Raw genomic sequence first — 17,220 nt, forward strand, 5'->3', positions numbered from 1 at the left:
TTCATTTTACAGGTAAGAATGTGAAGACCTAGAGAGGTTCAGTGACTGGTCCAGGGTCACACAGCTGGCTAGTGGTAGAGGTCCAGTCCTCTTTCCACCATCAATGATCCCTCCTTTTTTCATTTGTCACTAACTTACATCACGGAGAGGCGGAAAGCCCACCCTTGGTCATCAGGGCTGAGCATAGGTCCAGGGCTCCCTTGTCTGAAATTCAGAAGTTCCACAGTGGGTGAGTTGTTGACAACAGCTATATAGAGCTCACGGTCCACTCTTTTTCTTTTCTTTTTTTGGGGGGGTGGGTGGGTGTGGGGGTGTCCTCTGTCTTCTACTTCACTGCTTTCTGCTGCTCAAGATAATTTTGGCCCAGGTCACATTTCCAGCAAGGAGGTCCTACACGGCCCAGCACAGTCTCAAAGTACACACGGCGGGGAGCTATCTGGAGCAAGGAGCAGTACTTTCTTCAGCAGGGTCTCAGCCTTGCCCTCTCTTCCGGCACCCAAGTCAATTGCTGCCTTAAATTTTTAGGCTGCTTCCATTAATGGCTTTTATGTGAAGTGAGTCACGTTAGCTTCCAGCCCCATGGTGCCTCTTCCGCTCCATAGTTTCATGAATGAGTTTATGGGCAGCTGTCAGAATACCAATCAGCGTGTCCCCCTCTGCAGCAAGTCCTTTCCTGTCATTAATCTCCCAACTCTGCCTGCTGGATGCTTGCAGTTGTTATTTTCCTCCTTTTTCCCCTGGTTGCAAGACCAAGGATGCAGTGTGCCTGGTCTGTATCTTTCACTGGGCAGTCCTTAAGCTGGCAAATAAAGGCCAAACCTTGTTAGGACAGACAGTCACAGCTCAGGACTATGGTCAGAGAGGGGCAGCAGCCAGAGGCAGCATTTTGGGATGGTGAAGGGCTGTAAACCATGGTCTAGGAGCTGGAGAGGTTTAATTTAGATATGGTAGGCTGGGCGACCTCAGCACCATCTATCTTTCCACGAGGAAGGAAAGAGTAGTTCCACAAGGAATAGGCATTGAAGAATGAGAATTTTGCCTTAATATAAGAAACATTTCCAAATGGCCGAGCTGCCTTGAGAGACTAGGAGTTGCTCATTATTGAAAGGTTCCCAGCATTTGTTGGGGGTTTGAGAGGAGATGTCTAAGATTTTTTTTACCTTAGAAAACAAGGAAACTGAACATTATAAGCAAGGAGCTCCGCATGAGGAAACCCCAGATTGCTGATCGCTTGTGAGGGGCAGGGACTTGGCCCAGAGAGAAGCAGATCTTGAAGCTCTTACTGAATTCTCTCAGAGGATGGATGAGTCTCCCCTTAGCACTGTTTCTTCATATCACATCACTGTCACCGCACAGAATGCTCAGGCTTTCCCCCAAGGCCCTTTGAAATTCGGTTTCACTCTACCCATCCAACCTTTTCCCATTTCGACCCCAGCGTTCACCCTCTGGTCAGGCACTCAGCTCTACTCATGGCCTCCAGAACATGCCACACTTTGTCAGTGTTGGTTTGACCGCAGTTTGTGGAGGGCCTGACACGTGCATGGTGCTTGCCAAGGACTGTGCACCTCCCTCTGGTCTTTGCTTGGCTGGGAACTCCCCTGGGCTCCTCCGCAAGCCCAGTGTCTTCATGAAGCCTCTTAAACCACAGAGCCATCTTCTTCCAGAAACAGGCACCATTTGTGCCGTGAGGTGTAGAACTCTGCTGTGCACAGGGTTCTTCGCTCATTAGAAAAGGGTACAGCACTGTGTGGTTTAGAGCATGCTCAATAAGTTACTTCAGTTAATCTTCACAACCACCTGGTGAGACAGCCAGGAAGGTGTCTTCATTCACAAGTCGTAGAGGGGAAACAGGTCAAGGGAGCAGAGCCAGGACAAGGACACAGGTCCCACTCCTCTATTCCCTGTGGCTTCCCCAGCCACATGTGCCTCTGACTGTCGCTCAGGAATGGGTGGGAGAGTCAAGGCTCTCCTGGTCTCATCTCACCGACCCCTGCCCTTCTCTGCTCCACTCTCAGGCACCAAGCTGACCTCCCCGGGCAACCACATGGGAAGTGCTGACTTGTAACTTTCTGTTGGAGGCACAGGAGGTGTACCACATATTGGTGGGTACTCAGGCACACACACCTCATTCAGCTTTCTTCTACTCCTTCACCCTCAGAGTGGGGTAGGACTGCGCATGTCTGGGATGGGGCCAGGGTTAGTATTGTTTCATTCATTCACTGTTTCACCAGACCAGGCACTGGAATGCACACAGTCAGCCACCTCAAGGCTCCTTCCTCCCTCCTGTGCTGTTTAGTGGAAGGGCCAACATGTGACCATGGTGGGCAGTGGCTGCTCATGCCCACAGCAGCTGGGGTGACTCTGAACCAGGCACAGAGAAGGAGAAACCAACTCCAAATGAAATGTGCCAGAACAGGTGGATTTTAATGCAGGACAATGTCACTTTGAGTAGTAAAGTAATGAATTAAAACTTCCCGCAAATGCTCTTTTTTTGGCATGAAATTCGACATTTTTAAGTGTAAAAAATCTATGATGTTAACACCTTCAAAAAATTTGACATATGAAGTTTTGAAGCTTGTTGTCAATACAACAAAATAGCATACATATCAAATCGCATATATATCAACATATGTGTAACTCCATCTATTGAAAAAAATTCACATTATCAACCGGTACACCTAGTATTTCTCTACTGAGCAGCTCTCCCTCCAGATTCCTCCTCTCCAGACTGACTCTGAATCAAAGGTATTCATCACCCTCCACCCTCCCCTCCCTCTTTTCCTTAATCTTAGAACTCTTCCATAATGTCTCAGGAGGGTTGGGCTTGCTGGAGAGGCTGATTGTTCTATCTTTAGAAAAGAAAAGTTTTTTTGAAATATAGAGAATAGGGACCACAGTCTTCAACAAGCAAAAGGCCTGGAGGCACTGGCAGGAAGTGGGAATGCTAATGTTCCAGAAGTGACTGGGATGGGAGGCCGACCTTGGGTTCACCTGGGCCTCCTGCGGGGTGTAGGCTGCCTCTATATGACTGCTCCCCCTGATTCCTTGAGAGTCTATGAGGATTCTTGACCCAGGAAATCCAGAAGGAAGGAAAGGAACAGAGGCTGTGGTGAAGTAGGGTCTGGTCCTGGTGGGTGGGATACTGTACAGGCTTTTCCTGTGAGGAAGGGGACTGTTGGTTGCATGGACTGCATGATGGCAGGTGTGACTGTGTCTGTATAGCAGGGGCGTGGGGCCCTTGGGCAGATTTGAGCAACTCTATTCTTTGCTGTCAGCAGTGCAGGAGTAATCCTTATCTGATGGCTGAAAAGGTATGAAGACAAGGCCTTTGCCTGATTTAGGGAAAGCAGAAAGGAACAGTGGTCTTTTTCTAATTCCAATAATAAAGTGGGAGAGTGAGCCTCCTTGCAGATGGGAAGGACCAAGCACAGAGGTCAGCACCAGTGAGGAAAGGGGGCGGCATCACCAGGGGTTGGGGAGGAGAGAGGCAGGAGAGAGCTGGCCTGGAAGCTGTACTTTCCAGTCAGGACTCCCGAGTGGCAGGGCCCTGCTCAGTACTGACTCCATGTTTGGGAAGAACACACTGTTTTAACAGCTCAGTGCTTTCCTCCTGGGCTACTGGGAGGACCAATGAGAAGAAATGGGCAATGATCTCAAATGGGAATGTAAGACAGGAGGGAGAGCAGAGAGGAGAAGCAATTAGCAGGAGTCATTAGCCAAGCGAGGACACCGTTGCACCCATGACACCTCAGACCAGCTTGTGGAAGTTGAACAGCCCCAGGTATCAGCTCAGGAAAACAAAGAGTTTTCTAAGAACTGGAGTTGCACAAAAATGGGAGGGGTTTCTTGTGACCTGGTGAGTTCCTACCACAGAATGTTCAAGAAGGGGGTGGGCTGTAGAGGAGGGTCATGCATAATGGAGACCTGAGATGAGGAGAGATTCTACCATTCAGTGCTTTCCAGGCAAAGACAACGTTTTCAGGACACTGACTCTGGGAAAAAGGCAGAAGTGTCAGGGCATGAAGAGGCAGGCTGCTGGATGCTGGAGAGAGGCTGTCCAGAGTCCTTCCTTAGAGGACATTTTCTCTCTTGTCGCTACCTGCTGCCTGGCCAAGAGGAGAGAGCCAGTGTCTGCAAATGAGGACGAAGACATTCTCTCCCTGGCCCAGCCACACACCACTTCTGGACAAAGGCAGTGCCAGAGGGAGTCCCAGGATCAGACTGCTCAAGAATTTATAGAAAACCAGAGATTACCTGAGTATTATTCTTATATGTTAGAAAATTAAGGTCCAGAGAGGGAAGGGTTTGTTCGAGGTCACAGAGTATTAGAGCTGAGATGAGGAGCCAACCAGGTCTTCTGACTTCTTTTCCAGGTTCTTTTTCCCTCTCACCCCCATCTCACATTCCTATCAGCAGGTATTTTATGCTCACCTCTTTGCTGCCTTTATCATTAGATAGCCCTACTATTGGCTATCTGGCCTTGAACAAATGATTGGAACCTCATCTTTCTCATATAAAAAATGAAGCTAATAATTCTAATCTTGGAGGGTTAAAATTAAAGATTCTGTGAGTTAGAGGAGATGCTTAATAAGTGATAGCTGTCATCTGCAATATTCAAGAGTGTGTAGAATGCCTGGGAGATATATATATATATATATATATATATATATATATATATATATATTTCATTGGGGAATGAAAAAGCAAAACACAGGCCAAAGAGAAGACCCTCAGGATCACTTTTTGCATCTAAAAGATCATGTGGAATCTAAACAATTATTGGAGATGATCTATGTGTTCTCGAGGCCTATATGGCTAAGTCCACCATGTTCCTTGGGGGGCCATCAGGGTCCTGATGTCTTCATCGTTGTTGCCAGTCCTTTCATGAAATATTCATGAAGTTACTCATGTGTGCCCCGCAACTTACTGTGATATGGTCCCTGCTTAGCAACTTGTGAGAAGATAATTTGTAAAAATCTTTAATTAGGATTGATCATGAAAAACTATTTAAACACAACTCCCTTTTGTTGTGCTTAAATCAGCCTCCCTTTTGTGCCACTTTAATTCTTTCTATGAACCCTAAACTAAAAAAGGACCCATGAAAGATTGTGTTCCGGCCCCTTAACCTGCTCTCTGCCATCTCAGGAAAGGTCATTTGTGACCACAAGCTTGGCACCGTGGTGGTCCATCCAGCCTAACTCTGAATGGAATCAAGATGAAATCACATTCGGAGGGGCCCCTTCAGGATGGCCACTGCTACAGATTTCTACAGCTTTGCTTCTATGAACCAGTGACACTAGTAACAGAGCAATATGGGGCCTCAGTTCCATTCTGGTTTTAAATAGATTTTGGTCTAAACATGTTTTATAATATGCAATAATTGAGTTAGCCTCATGACAAATGTCATCCCTACCTTTGCCAGAGCAACATGCCATTTCCGTTAGGAATAATGTTTCCTGGCCAGAGTAAGGCATGGAAAATAATATGGGGTCATCAACAATTCCCTTCAGTTTCACTGATCAGATTAAACTTAGCAACGGAAAGAGGAATTTACAAATTAGATGCCATTCTCTATTTATTACCAAAACGGTTGCTTTCCACGACATCCAGGAGATACAGTTGAGATCTCATTAAGTCTCAGCTTGTGATAACATTTACGCTATAAATCTCCATTGCAGCCAGTGAATGAAATGAGCATTATGCCAAAGACCACATAATGAATGAAATCAAACCTCTGCCCCATAGAAGGCAGTTGACCTTTTCAAGACTTAAACGTGTGCAGCTTTCTGGTCCTACACAGCAGCTGGGGCTTTATTCTTGGTTCTCTCTTAACCATTTGCTGACTTTCATGCTGAGCTGGCTACTGGCCTCACTGAAAGAGACATAAAATAAGGATATTTCTGACATTTCTCTGGATGTATTTGAAGAAAAAAGGGGAGAAGAGGCGAGTACATGAAGTAAAACATCGTGAAATATTCCTGTCCTCTCTCAGAAGTTAGAAATTGCATTGACAGACAAGAAACAGAAGATGAAGAATTAACTTGTGTGTCTGATTCATTTTACACCCTCTGCTGGACCAGATCTGGCCCCATCTGATTTTAGTTCTGACACAGTGACAGGGCAGGCCCTCGTCATCTGTCCCAGGGGCAGAATTCCAAAGACTTCCAGGCCAAGAGCCCACTTTTCTCCCAGTTCCCGTTATGTTGCCTCTGAGCCCCTCCCATGCTCTGTCCTGAGACAGGGTTGAAACCTGCATGTACCCCTAAGAGCCAGTGAACCTGTAAAAACTGTGAGCAGGGCGGATCTGACCTTTTCTGTCTTCAGAAAACAAACCAGTTGACAGGGGACAGGGCCTGTAGAAACAGCCCCAGCAACCCTGACAGGGGCAAGGCAGGCCTGGAGGATATGAGGCTCTGCCCAGAGGCTGGGAAATAGACTCAGTGACCTGGGGATCCCTTTGTTCCAGGTTTCAGGGTGCCCTGATTCTCTGATTGTGATGGAGCCACCCGCTTGGCTACAGGGGAATCCAGGGCCCAGTTTAGGGATATGGAAAGATCATTGCAATGGACCGAATGTTTGTGTTGCCCCCAAATCCCCATGTTGAAACCCCAATCCTAATATGTAGTATTTGGAGATGGGCCTTTGGGAAGTCATTAGGTATGAGGTGGAGCTCTTACAAATGGGATCAGTGCCTTCTTAGATGAGGCCAGAGACTAGCTAGCACCCTTCCCACCGTGTGAGGACACTGCAAGGAGATGACTGGGAAGATGTGAACCAGGAAGACGGCCCACACCAAGGACCTGACCACGCTGCTTCTCACCTCCAGCCTCCAGAACTGGGAGAAACAAATGTCCGCTGTCTAAGCCACAAGGTCTGTGGTAATTTGTCAGAATAGCCAGGCTAAGACAGAAACAAATCTTAAATGAACCAGCCCTCCCCTGTCCAGCTTTCTCTCTTCTCGCTGCCTTCAGCCCAGCCTAACACTGACATTTTCCCTTCTGTTTTTAAGAATTCCATCTATCTCCCCAGGGGAGCCCCGTTCCATTAAGCAACTCCCTTTAGAAAACTCTGTTGTTCCTGACCAGGCTTCAGTCTGGCCGCCCCCCGCCCAACAATGAGGCTTACATACAAAGTGACCCGAATGCAGAACAGCCCAGTACTCAGGGCGGGCGCCAGGACTGTTAAGAGGACAGACTCTTTCCCATCACACGGGAGCATAAGCCTCCTCTGGAACCCTGTGGCTGTCACCAGAGGCACCATCTCTCCGTCCGCTCATGTAATCCTGAAGAGCAGAGCCCTCAAAGCCTCTGATTTGGGGCTGTTAACTCAACATTTTTTTTTTTTCATAAGCCACATCAGACAAGAATTAAAGGAGGCAGAGTTATTTGGAATTCTACAAGCGGTACCTTTCAGGGTGAAGGGATGGCTTGTTGGTGTGTTTATGGTCACAGACAGAAAACAGGCCTTTGAACAGCAAGGGACAAAGGGCATGACAGGGCTCCCACTGCTAAGCAGACAGGGCAAGCCAGCTCTCAGGAAGACAGGCCACTGCTGCAGCCAATCCACCAACCCTGACCTGGGGTGGCATGAGCTGCTGATCCCAAAGACGCCGGGGTCTGCCAGCCCAGGACTCTGTCTCAGTGGGAGCAGATGACCAAGAAGGATCTTGGCAATCCGTTCCTACGACTCTCATTTCAGCCCTGTCAGCCTCTGAAATGACTGATACGCCTGCTTCCAGCTTCGCCCTCCCTCCGACCGATTGTCCACAACCAGGGACACAGTGACCTTGTGACTGAACTTGTACCTCCACTTCAGTCTCTTCAGTGCCTCCTTCTTATCCAGAGGATCAAGTCCACCTCTGAGGCCCTTTGAGACTAGACCTCTGTCTTCCTCCTGCCTTGGTCTTTGCTTTCTTCCCTGTGCACCCTCCCCCGCAGCCCCTTCTTTCCTTCTTTGCTTCCTTCCAGCTCCTCCCCATTATTTGTTTCTATGCTTTACATATGGAGCTCCCTCAGCTTACAACGTCCTTTCTCATCCTCTTGGTCTGTAAACTGCTACCAACTGTAGGCAGCACTTCTACCCAGCTCAGTTGTGTTACCTCTGCCAACTGTTTCCCAGTCCTAGAAGCTAGGTGGAGCTGATAACTGTGCTCTGGCCAGTGGACTGTGGATGGGGGTGATGCCCACACTGCCAGGCCTGGCCTCCAAACCCTCCCGCATGCCCCATGCTCCCTCTCCCTTTCCCCTTCTGCTGGCCAGCTGCAGAGATCCTGGAAGACCTCTGCAGCCAGGAGGTGGTACAGACACTGGAGGGAAGGAGCCCAGGTCCCTGAAGATTGTGGAGGTGAACTTCCCCTCCTGCCAACACTGAACCCACAGTGAACTGTGGAGTAGAAGCAACCTCACTGCAACAAGTGAGCGAGATTTGATCTGGGGTTGCTATTACAACTGGCCTGTCCTGACTGTTTCCATCCTCAGAAATCACTCTCTGGGCGGGCAGCCCCTTCCACCTCCTTCTATTCTCTCTCCTCTGTATCTCTCCAGTGCCTTGTTCATGCCATCAGCTCATTGCTACAACCTGCTTATTTGCACCTTTGTCTCCTTAGCTAGGCGTAGGTCCCCTTAGGACACAGACTGTTATTTACCTTGGTATTCCCAGTGCCCAGTTGGTATTTAATATGTGTTGAGTGGGTGCACCAATGTCTCTCTCACACAAGCAGGACAGTGTAGCATGTAGACTCCAGAGGTCTCCCCACAATGGCCTCCTATTGAGGCCAGTGATCCCAGTTTCTCTGCTCTCCCCACTGGTTCCTGTGCACGCACCCCATGGCGGGACGCAGTCCATGGTGATCTTCTTCCATTACCAAATGATAACTTTCCACATTAGCAATGACAGAAGCAGGAGCTGTCACTCCTCCACTAACAGCCTCCGACAGATAATGTATCTTGATGTGACACGGGGCTTCTACCTCCTGTTTATGCGGGAGGGAGTGGAGGATGGTGGGAGCCCAGGGCAACTGTATCCTGGATGCTCTGTTTAGAGGCTGAGCACTTGTTACTGGAGGAAATGGATCAGAGGGAAATATAGGATGATTCATCTCCCCTTCACCCCCTCGGCTGAGCTACTCTCAGCTCTCAGGTGTGTTGATCTGTTTGCAAAGCACCAAATTAAAATCAAATCAGCACTTTTTGGGTGCTGACCTTGGGCGAGGCTGTGTGGGCAGATTGATTTGTCATAGGGGTTTGTGGCTTCAGGTAGGTGACAGGACTTCTCCCAAAACTACACAAATGAACTTCTCTCTGTGAGGCTGTCCCTGGCAGAGATCCCCTGCAGGGTCCCCTATGCCGGGTGCCTGGGAGCATCAGGGTCTCAGAGCCACTGCACTGTAGTGCCTCACACACCTGCATCAGCAAAGTCAGATCATACCACGTTCCGGGCAGTGAACTTGCCAAGGTGGGAGAGGGGATGGTCATTGAGCTGGAACAGCCTAGTCCTGAGCATGCTGGCTGACCACTGCACCCCTCTAATCAAGTTCAAAAGCAGCTGGAAACGAAAAGAAACTAACAGGTCACATGATTGATATGCCTCCTCCCGTGCAAGACTGTCTCTCAAACCATTCCAAATGGAGGTTTTAATCTGTTAAACATCTATTTTTTATTTTTATTTTTTTTGCTTTTATGCTTCAAGCATAGTTTTTATAATCATAAATCTTATCTTTTCTCTCTCCCCTTTTAAAAAACAAACAAATCTATACCTCTTTGTGTTCACATTTAAGGTCAGTTTTTAAAAGAAATATACATCCATGAACACTATTGCTTGATTTTATCTGTTATTGAAATTTATAGAAATGGATCCATAGAGTATGTGTGTGTGTATTTTCAAATCCTCACCCAAGGAAATGTTTTTATTGACTGTAAAGAGAGAGGAAGGGGGAGAGAGAAAAACATCAATGGGAGATAGAAGTATTGATTGATTGCCTCTCATACGAGCCCCAACCTGGAATCAAACCCACAACCTTGTGGTGTACGGGACAACGCTCCAACCAACTGAGCCACTCGGCCAGGGCTAAGGTCTGTTTTCCTACTTCTCTTCTCCTTACCTCCATCCATCTTGCTTTGCCTATTAAACTGAGGGTGATAAATGCCATAACAAGGGAGATGAAGAGGCTACTCTGGCTGAGGGATCAGAAGGATGCTCTTCCAGTTGCCCCCTGGCTGGAGGATAGTCAGAACGCTACAGAGGGAGGGACTGTGGTACAGGGAGTGTGCTACAGAGTCTGCAGAACTGAACTCACGGCCTACCTACCAGAGGTTAGGTGAAAATTTGAGCTGTGTTTCATGAACAAGTTAATTTCTCTGAACCCCAGTCTTCCCATCCTTAAAATGGGGATATTAGTACCCAAATGAGATGATCTTAACTGGAGGATTAAATGAGATCATCTGTATCTAGCTCAGTGATGGCGAACCTTTTGAGCTCGGCATGTCAGCATTTTGAAAAACCCCTAACTTAACTCTGGTGCCGTGTCACATATAGAAATTTTTTGATATTTGCAACCATAGTAAAACAAAGAATTATATTTTTGATATTTATTTTATATATTTAAATGCCATTTAAAAAAGAAAAATCAACCAAAAAAATGAGTTCACGTGTCACCTCTGACACGTGTGTCATAGGTTCGGCATCACTGTTCTAGCTCCTGCCCTAGTCCTGGCTCTGCCTTCTAGCCCAGGGGAGCCCACAGAGGCTGACATGTGCCCACTGTCCAACCTCAGAATCCAATAAGCAATTCCACACAGGTTATGGAATAATGGTTCCCCTCAAAGAGAGAATGCAAGAGCGAGCAAGGTCATGCCCCTTGTCCCACTGACCATTGAATGGATCTATTTCTACCTCCTTCCGGTTGTTCCTCTAGGCTCACTTTTTAAACTCTGAAATCATTTCTACCAACTCCACCAATGACAATACACTCTCCAAAGGCCTAGCATGAGTATAGTGAGAACAAGACAAAGGGGATTTGGCCAACTAGGTAGGAATCTATATATATAAAAGCCTAAGTGACTGGCCGACCGGCCGACCAGCCATCCGGTAGCTATGACGTGCAATGACCATCAGGGGTCAGATGCTCAACGCACAGGCATGGAAACATGGAACAGACTGATGAATCTCAGAGGTAAGGGGAGAGGGGGAGGGTGGGAATAGATTAACCAAAGATCTTGCATGCATAGTAGAGGCCCGGTGCACGGATTTTTGCATAGGTGGGGTCCCTTGGCCTGGCCTGTGGGGATTGGGCCGAAACAGGCTCTCCAACATCCCCTGAGGGGTCCCAGATTGTGAGAGGGCACAGGCCAGGCCAAGGGACCCCACTGGTGCATGAATCCGTGCACCAGGCCTCTATTGTAGAGATATAGAACCATAATTCTCTTGTTTCAAAGAGGATTCAATTTTCAACATTTTTTTGGAGAGGGAAGTCTATTAAATATAAATTGCTGTCCCGAATGCTGAGTGCGAGAGCATACTCTTCCTCCTGAGAGCTCTCTATATGACAACAGGGCTGGGCCATTCCCGCTCACACTGGTGCTCTGACCTGCCTGTGCTGAGAGTGGGGGTCTGGAAGGGCGTCAATGAAGACACACTCTCTGTATTGGGTTGGCAGGCTGAGTAGAAGAGGTAAAGGGTGTTCTAGGCAGGAGGGAGGAGGGATTTACAAAGGTCCAGAAACAGCACATTGCAGGCCTGTTTGGAAGGAGGAGCAGTCTGGTTTATTCCTTCTTATTGCTGAGTAGTACTCCATAGTGTGGATGTACCATTGTTTAAACATTTATCCATGGAAGTCTATTTTGATTGTTTGCAGTTTGGGGCTATTACAAATAAAGCTGCTATGAATAACTGTGCCCATATTTTTATGTGGTCATAGCTTTTCATTTTCTGGGGTAAATTGCTAAGAATGTAACTGCTAAGTAAGTATATATTTAGATTTTTAAAGAAATGGCCAGACTCTTTTCCAGAATGCCTGTACAATTCTCTGTTCCAACCAATAATGGATAAGTGATCCTGGTTCTTCACATCCTCACCCAAGTTTAGTGCTGTCATGAATTTTTATTTTATCTGTTCTTATAGGTGTCATGATGGTCTAAATTTGCATTTCCCTAATGACTAGTGATGTTGAACACATCTATGTAAAGACAAGAAGTTTATAATTGGTTTCAGAGTTTCTTTTGGCTAATTACCTTACTTTCTCCAAACCTCATTTTTTTCCCATCTGTAAAATGAGAGAATTTAACTATATGACCCCTGAACAAGTGTCCAGTTCTAAAATTCTGTGTACCACGGGATCCACCCTGGGGGAGTTTGTTTGCAAGGTGAGGAGCATTTAATTTTCCCATTATGCACCAGCTATTGCCATCTGCCAGGCTTTATTTTGTAGCTATGGAGAGACAGCCAAAGCTTTTGACAAGGGAATGACATGTCAACTCTAGGAAGACCGGCTGGCCTACATTGTACTAGATATGTGTGAGCAGTGCTGGGGAGCAGGGCAGGCAGGTGGCTGCTGGTCTAGGGGAACAGAGGTGGAGAGGAGAGCAGGGGGAAGGCAAGAGGGACTTTCTAGGAGGTCAATTGATAGACTTGGCAATTGATTGAATGTAGGAACTGATAACTATGGAGGGATCTATCTTATACTATAAGCTTTAGAGGGCTGGGGAAGCCTTTAAATTGTCTTAATGACATGAGCGAGAGGTTCCTATATGGATAGATGTTTAATAAATGCATTTTTTTTATCTTGAGGAGGAGGAAGAAAGAAAGAATTCCATCTTTATCTTTCTTCATGGCTGGCCTTCTCTCAGATGCGGCATTCGAGCCAGGAAATGGACCATGTGCCTTGCAACAGTGCTTCTCTGCTGATGACAATGACCTGTGCAGCAGCGACAGTTTTGTAGTTGGTGCCTTTAAAAGGGATGTTCATTGCTGCTCAGAGGGAGGGGAAAGACCTCTACATTATCCTGTCGAGCAGAGGGGTGTGGAGCCAAGACCCATGAGGCCGCCCACTCTGGAAGTGGCACAAAAGGCAACAGGGTACAAAAATGCCCCTTTTTGCCTCTTTTCTGTCTTTTTGGGCCCTAAAATGGCTCTTGAGTATCATCTTGTCCTATTCTCCATGGCTGTCTGTAACCAGCTGCATATTGGGCCTGATGAAGGGCTGAACGCTGACCCCTTAGGGTCCAGCTAGGCTGGGCCATGTGCTTCTCCTTTTCTGTCTGGAAACCCTCAGATGACTGGCTCCCAAAACAGGAGGTCTGCAGCGTGATGCCATCCTGAAAAGTCTCCAGACTCAAGACACTCATGAAATAGGACTCTGTTTGCCCTCAAGCTCTGGGCGTCACCGTGGCACCGAGCAGCTCTTGTCAAGGCACCAGTGACCCCACACTGCTAAGCCCAGTAATGAGTTCCCCGCGCCCACCATACTTGCCTCTCAGCAACACTGCCCTGGCCTTTCCTACCTCCTCTCTGCCATGCCCTTCTATCTTCTCTGCTGGCTCTTCCTTATACCCCAGCCTCCACACATCAGTAGAGGTGGGAAAGGCCGGGGCAGTGCTGGCCTCTCCCATTTCTCTCCATACTACTCCGCAAGTGATCTCATCCAGGCAAATAGGTTTAAATGCCTTCTATATGTTGTTGACTTCTCAAAATATAATTTGTCCCAGACCTCAGATGAATTCCCAACTGCCTACACACCATCTGCATTTGGATGTCAAATAGCCATTTCAAACGTCTGGGTGTGAGACTTTTCCTAATATTCCTGCCCTGACACCTATTCCTCTCGTAGCTCCCCTGGATCAGTACATGAGGATGCCATACTTTCTGCTGTTTAGACAATCACCTGGAAAACTTCTGGTTTTTTTTTTCTCTCTCTCTCATACACACATCTTATATCTGATACGCCAGCAAATTATGTCATTCTGGAGCCTTTCTGTATCACCTCATTGTTACCAGGGCAACATGGAGCCTCACTGTATCACCTCATTGTTACCAGGACAATGTGGAGCCCCACTGTATCACCTCATTGTTACCAGGACAACATGGAGCCTCACTGTGTCACCTCATTGTTACCAGGACAATGTGGGGCCTCACTGTATTACCTCACTGATACCAGGACAAGGTGTCATGGTCTCTTGAGGCAGGAGCCCCAACCCCTCCCCCGGCTCCCTGCTTCGCCCTTGCCCACCTCCATTCCATTCTGCAGATTGCACCCAGAGAGTTCCTGGTAAACGTGGGTCAAGTCATAGCACTTCTCAGCTAAAAACTCTCAGTGGCTTCCTAGCTCACTCCTCGGAAAAGCCCAAGTTCTTACAGTGAGTCTCATGGTCCACGTCCTGGTTACCTTGGACTTCATCACCTACCTCTCTCCCCCTTACTCACTGCCCTCTAGTCACATTAGCTTCCTCTCTGCTCCTCAAATACATCAGCTCTGCTTCTCCCTTGAGGCCTTTCCACAGGCTGCTCCCTCTGCCCAGAATGCTCTTTCCCCGAATATATATATATTTCCTTACTGCCTTCAAGTCTTCATTCAAATGCCACCTTCTCAGTGAGGTACTTCTGAGCACCCCACCTAAATTACAACCTCTCAGCACTTCTGTCTCCCTCTCGTATTTCACCTTCTCCATGGCACTTATCACTCTCTGACATACCATTTAATTGGTATGTCTCCCCACTAGGAGGTAAGTTCCATGAGGGCAGGGATTTTTTTACTGTTTTGCTCATTGCTATACCCCCTGCACCTGAAACAGTGTCTGGCACAGAGCAGACTTTAATGAGTGGATGGATGGGTGGAAGCATAAACTGGAACATGTTTTTTGGGTGTAGTTTACCAGCTACATCATTACTCTAATTACTTAGAAGTACCTCCTAACTGTGCCCTTGCTCTCTGTCTTCTCTACTACTGCTCTTCCTATTTCCTCCATGGTGTTTGTAGCTTTTCCTAGGAGAAGTGCATGATTGGGCTCCTGCAGGTATGCTTACTGTCCTGCCCTGGTGCCACCTCTCTGTCACCATGTCCTACTCCAGCAGCATCTGGCAGGTGCTGACCCGCCTTCTGCCCAGGGAAGAACAGAAGTTGCCAGAGCCGTTGATGAATAGTGATGATGCCTTTTTTCTTAAAAGACTACTTTGTTTTTGAGCTGAAAAGAACTGGCAGAGCTTACTATATTATAAATTTTTAGCAATTTCAAAGGCTAAGATACTACTTTAATTGAAACATACATATAAATTATAGCAGCATTTCTCCCCTTGTGTTTGCTTCAAAGGGCAAACTATGAAGTTTTGAAGACAAGAATATAGTTCCTGAGCCATACGCTTGCCTTTTCTGAAAATCTATTAGGTTGCCAATTCCCTAATAATTTAATCACTGCTTTTATTGGACTTCCCCAATAGACACAGTCCTTTGGACTGGTTTCCTGGCTCCATTACTACATCTCTCATATCCATTTCATTGCATGGGTCTATTTTACTCTTCATCTTGCTTTTTTATAGACTCATTTCCTTGCCCCACCCCAGTAGGACTGTTCTAGCACCATTTCAACAATTGAAGGTGGCAGGCTCCCGCTGTGTTCTCCCAGGACAAGGCTGGCTGAGGACCAGAAGCAGACAGCAAAGGCTCCTCCAGTCATCAGGAAGGAGTACATGGAGGGAGGGACAGCAGTCTCCAGAGTCTGATTTCATCCATATTCGGACTTCTGAAAATCTTGGCAGAGGTTCTGTCCACTGGATTAGGCAGTTCATCACGCTCATCCCAAAGCCTGGCCAGAAATGTCGGGGGACAGGCCTTGTCCACGTGATCTGGTCCAGCGGCAAAGAATTCTCCATGCTAGGAATGCCTTGGAATTTATTCATTTAATGGTCAGGACAGGGAAGCAGCACCCATCTAGGGAGCTCTTGCTTTAGGCAGAGAATAGAATAACTATGTGTGTCTGTGGACCACAACTGACTGCTAAGCAAGTAGTGGATGCTGCTCATTTTTAATAATATGCTAAGAAACTTGCTCATCAGCATTAATCATGACACTGGGCCTCTGCCCTGACTTAGGATGGAGAGGGGCCAAGATGCCAGTTTCTGTGTTTCAGAGGTAAGCTTCTCTGTGGTGCTTATCTACTGTACCACTCCGTGCCACAAACTAACTACACCACAGTTCCAGTAATAGTATAATAGAATCTGCCAAGCATTTTCCCAGAAAGACCCCAGTGGCACCATTGCTCACTATTACAATTCATTGAAAGCCTTGTCTTTCAACCTGCCTCCTTACGTTATTAAATTATGTCATTACCAGTCCCTGTTGTTTGTGTGTTTTAATTTTGAGTTTCCCCTTGAGCAGCGATCAGAAAGGGAGCATTGGTGGAGGGTTCTAGCGGTCTCTGCAGCTAAACCTTTGCTGGCTCCTTTCCCACTTCCTCCACTCGATCCTCCTCTAGATCCCCCATCAGGACTCAGGTGCTAATGAGCAGAAACTCACAGAAATCTGTCGGGAGTTTGAAAACATGGACATAACTCATGCCTACTATAAGGCCGAGAAACTGGACTCACTGTATTTACATGTATGTGCTAGGATATATATGTATACACATGTCTGCATACACAGGGATTTCACAGCTGATGGGAAGACCGTGCTTTTCTCAGGGCAGCTGGCCCGGCAGTCCTGCGCCTTCCTGGTTCCTTAAGGAGAGAAGCACCTGATCCATAGCAGCGTCCTGCTTCCCTCCATCAGCCTCCCTGAGACCCGGTGGGTACTGTCACCTCCCTTCCACTCAGGGAATGTTTCTGGCTGCCCACCTTACCTGCCTGTCTCCATACAGCAACCATCTTGCTGGCTTTTTAACCTGTTCGGTTCCTGACTACCCTAGATGCTCAAGGTTCAGGAGCATGTTTTCAAGTTATGCTGCTTGAGGAAGAAACACACCTATTCAAACATGCAAAATGAAAGGGAAAGAGTGCACCCAGAGAGAGGAGGCAAGTGCGTGGTCATCAGAGAGATGGAGGTCCAATGAAACAGGGAGAATAGTCGGACCTAACCCAGTGGTTCTCAAATGTACCCGGCAGCTCCATCATCTGCAGGCTGTTCAAACCAATTGCTGGGCCCCACCCCGGGATCTCTGAGCCAGCAGATCTGAAGTGCAGCCTGAGTTTGCATTTCTAGTAACTTCCCGGGTGCTGCAGGTCCAGGGACCACACTTT

General features: G+C 47.4%; 1 protein-coding gene across 1 annotated transcript in view; it reads right to left on the bottom strand.

Annotated features, from left to right (window-relative positions):
* CACNA1C (calcium voltage-gated channel subunit alpha1 C) overlaps positions 1-17,220 on the bottom strand; it is a 691,490-nt gene that overhangs the window by 144,339 nt on the left and 529,931 nt on the right. The gene's annotated exons all lie outside the window — the stretch shown is intronic.

The sequence above is a fragment of the Myotis yumanensis genome, unplaced genomic scaffold, assembly GCF_028538775.1.
Source record: "Myotis yumanensis isolate MYYU_CA2020_CCGP unplaced genomic scaffold, mMyoYum1.0.hap1 SCAF_3, whole genome shotgun sequence".
Classification (NCBI taxonomy): Eukaryota; Metazoa; Chordata; class Mammalia; order Chiroptera; family Vespertilionidae; genus Myotis; species Myotis yumanensis.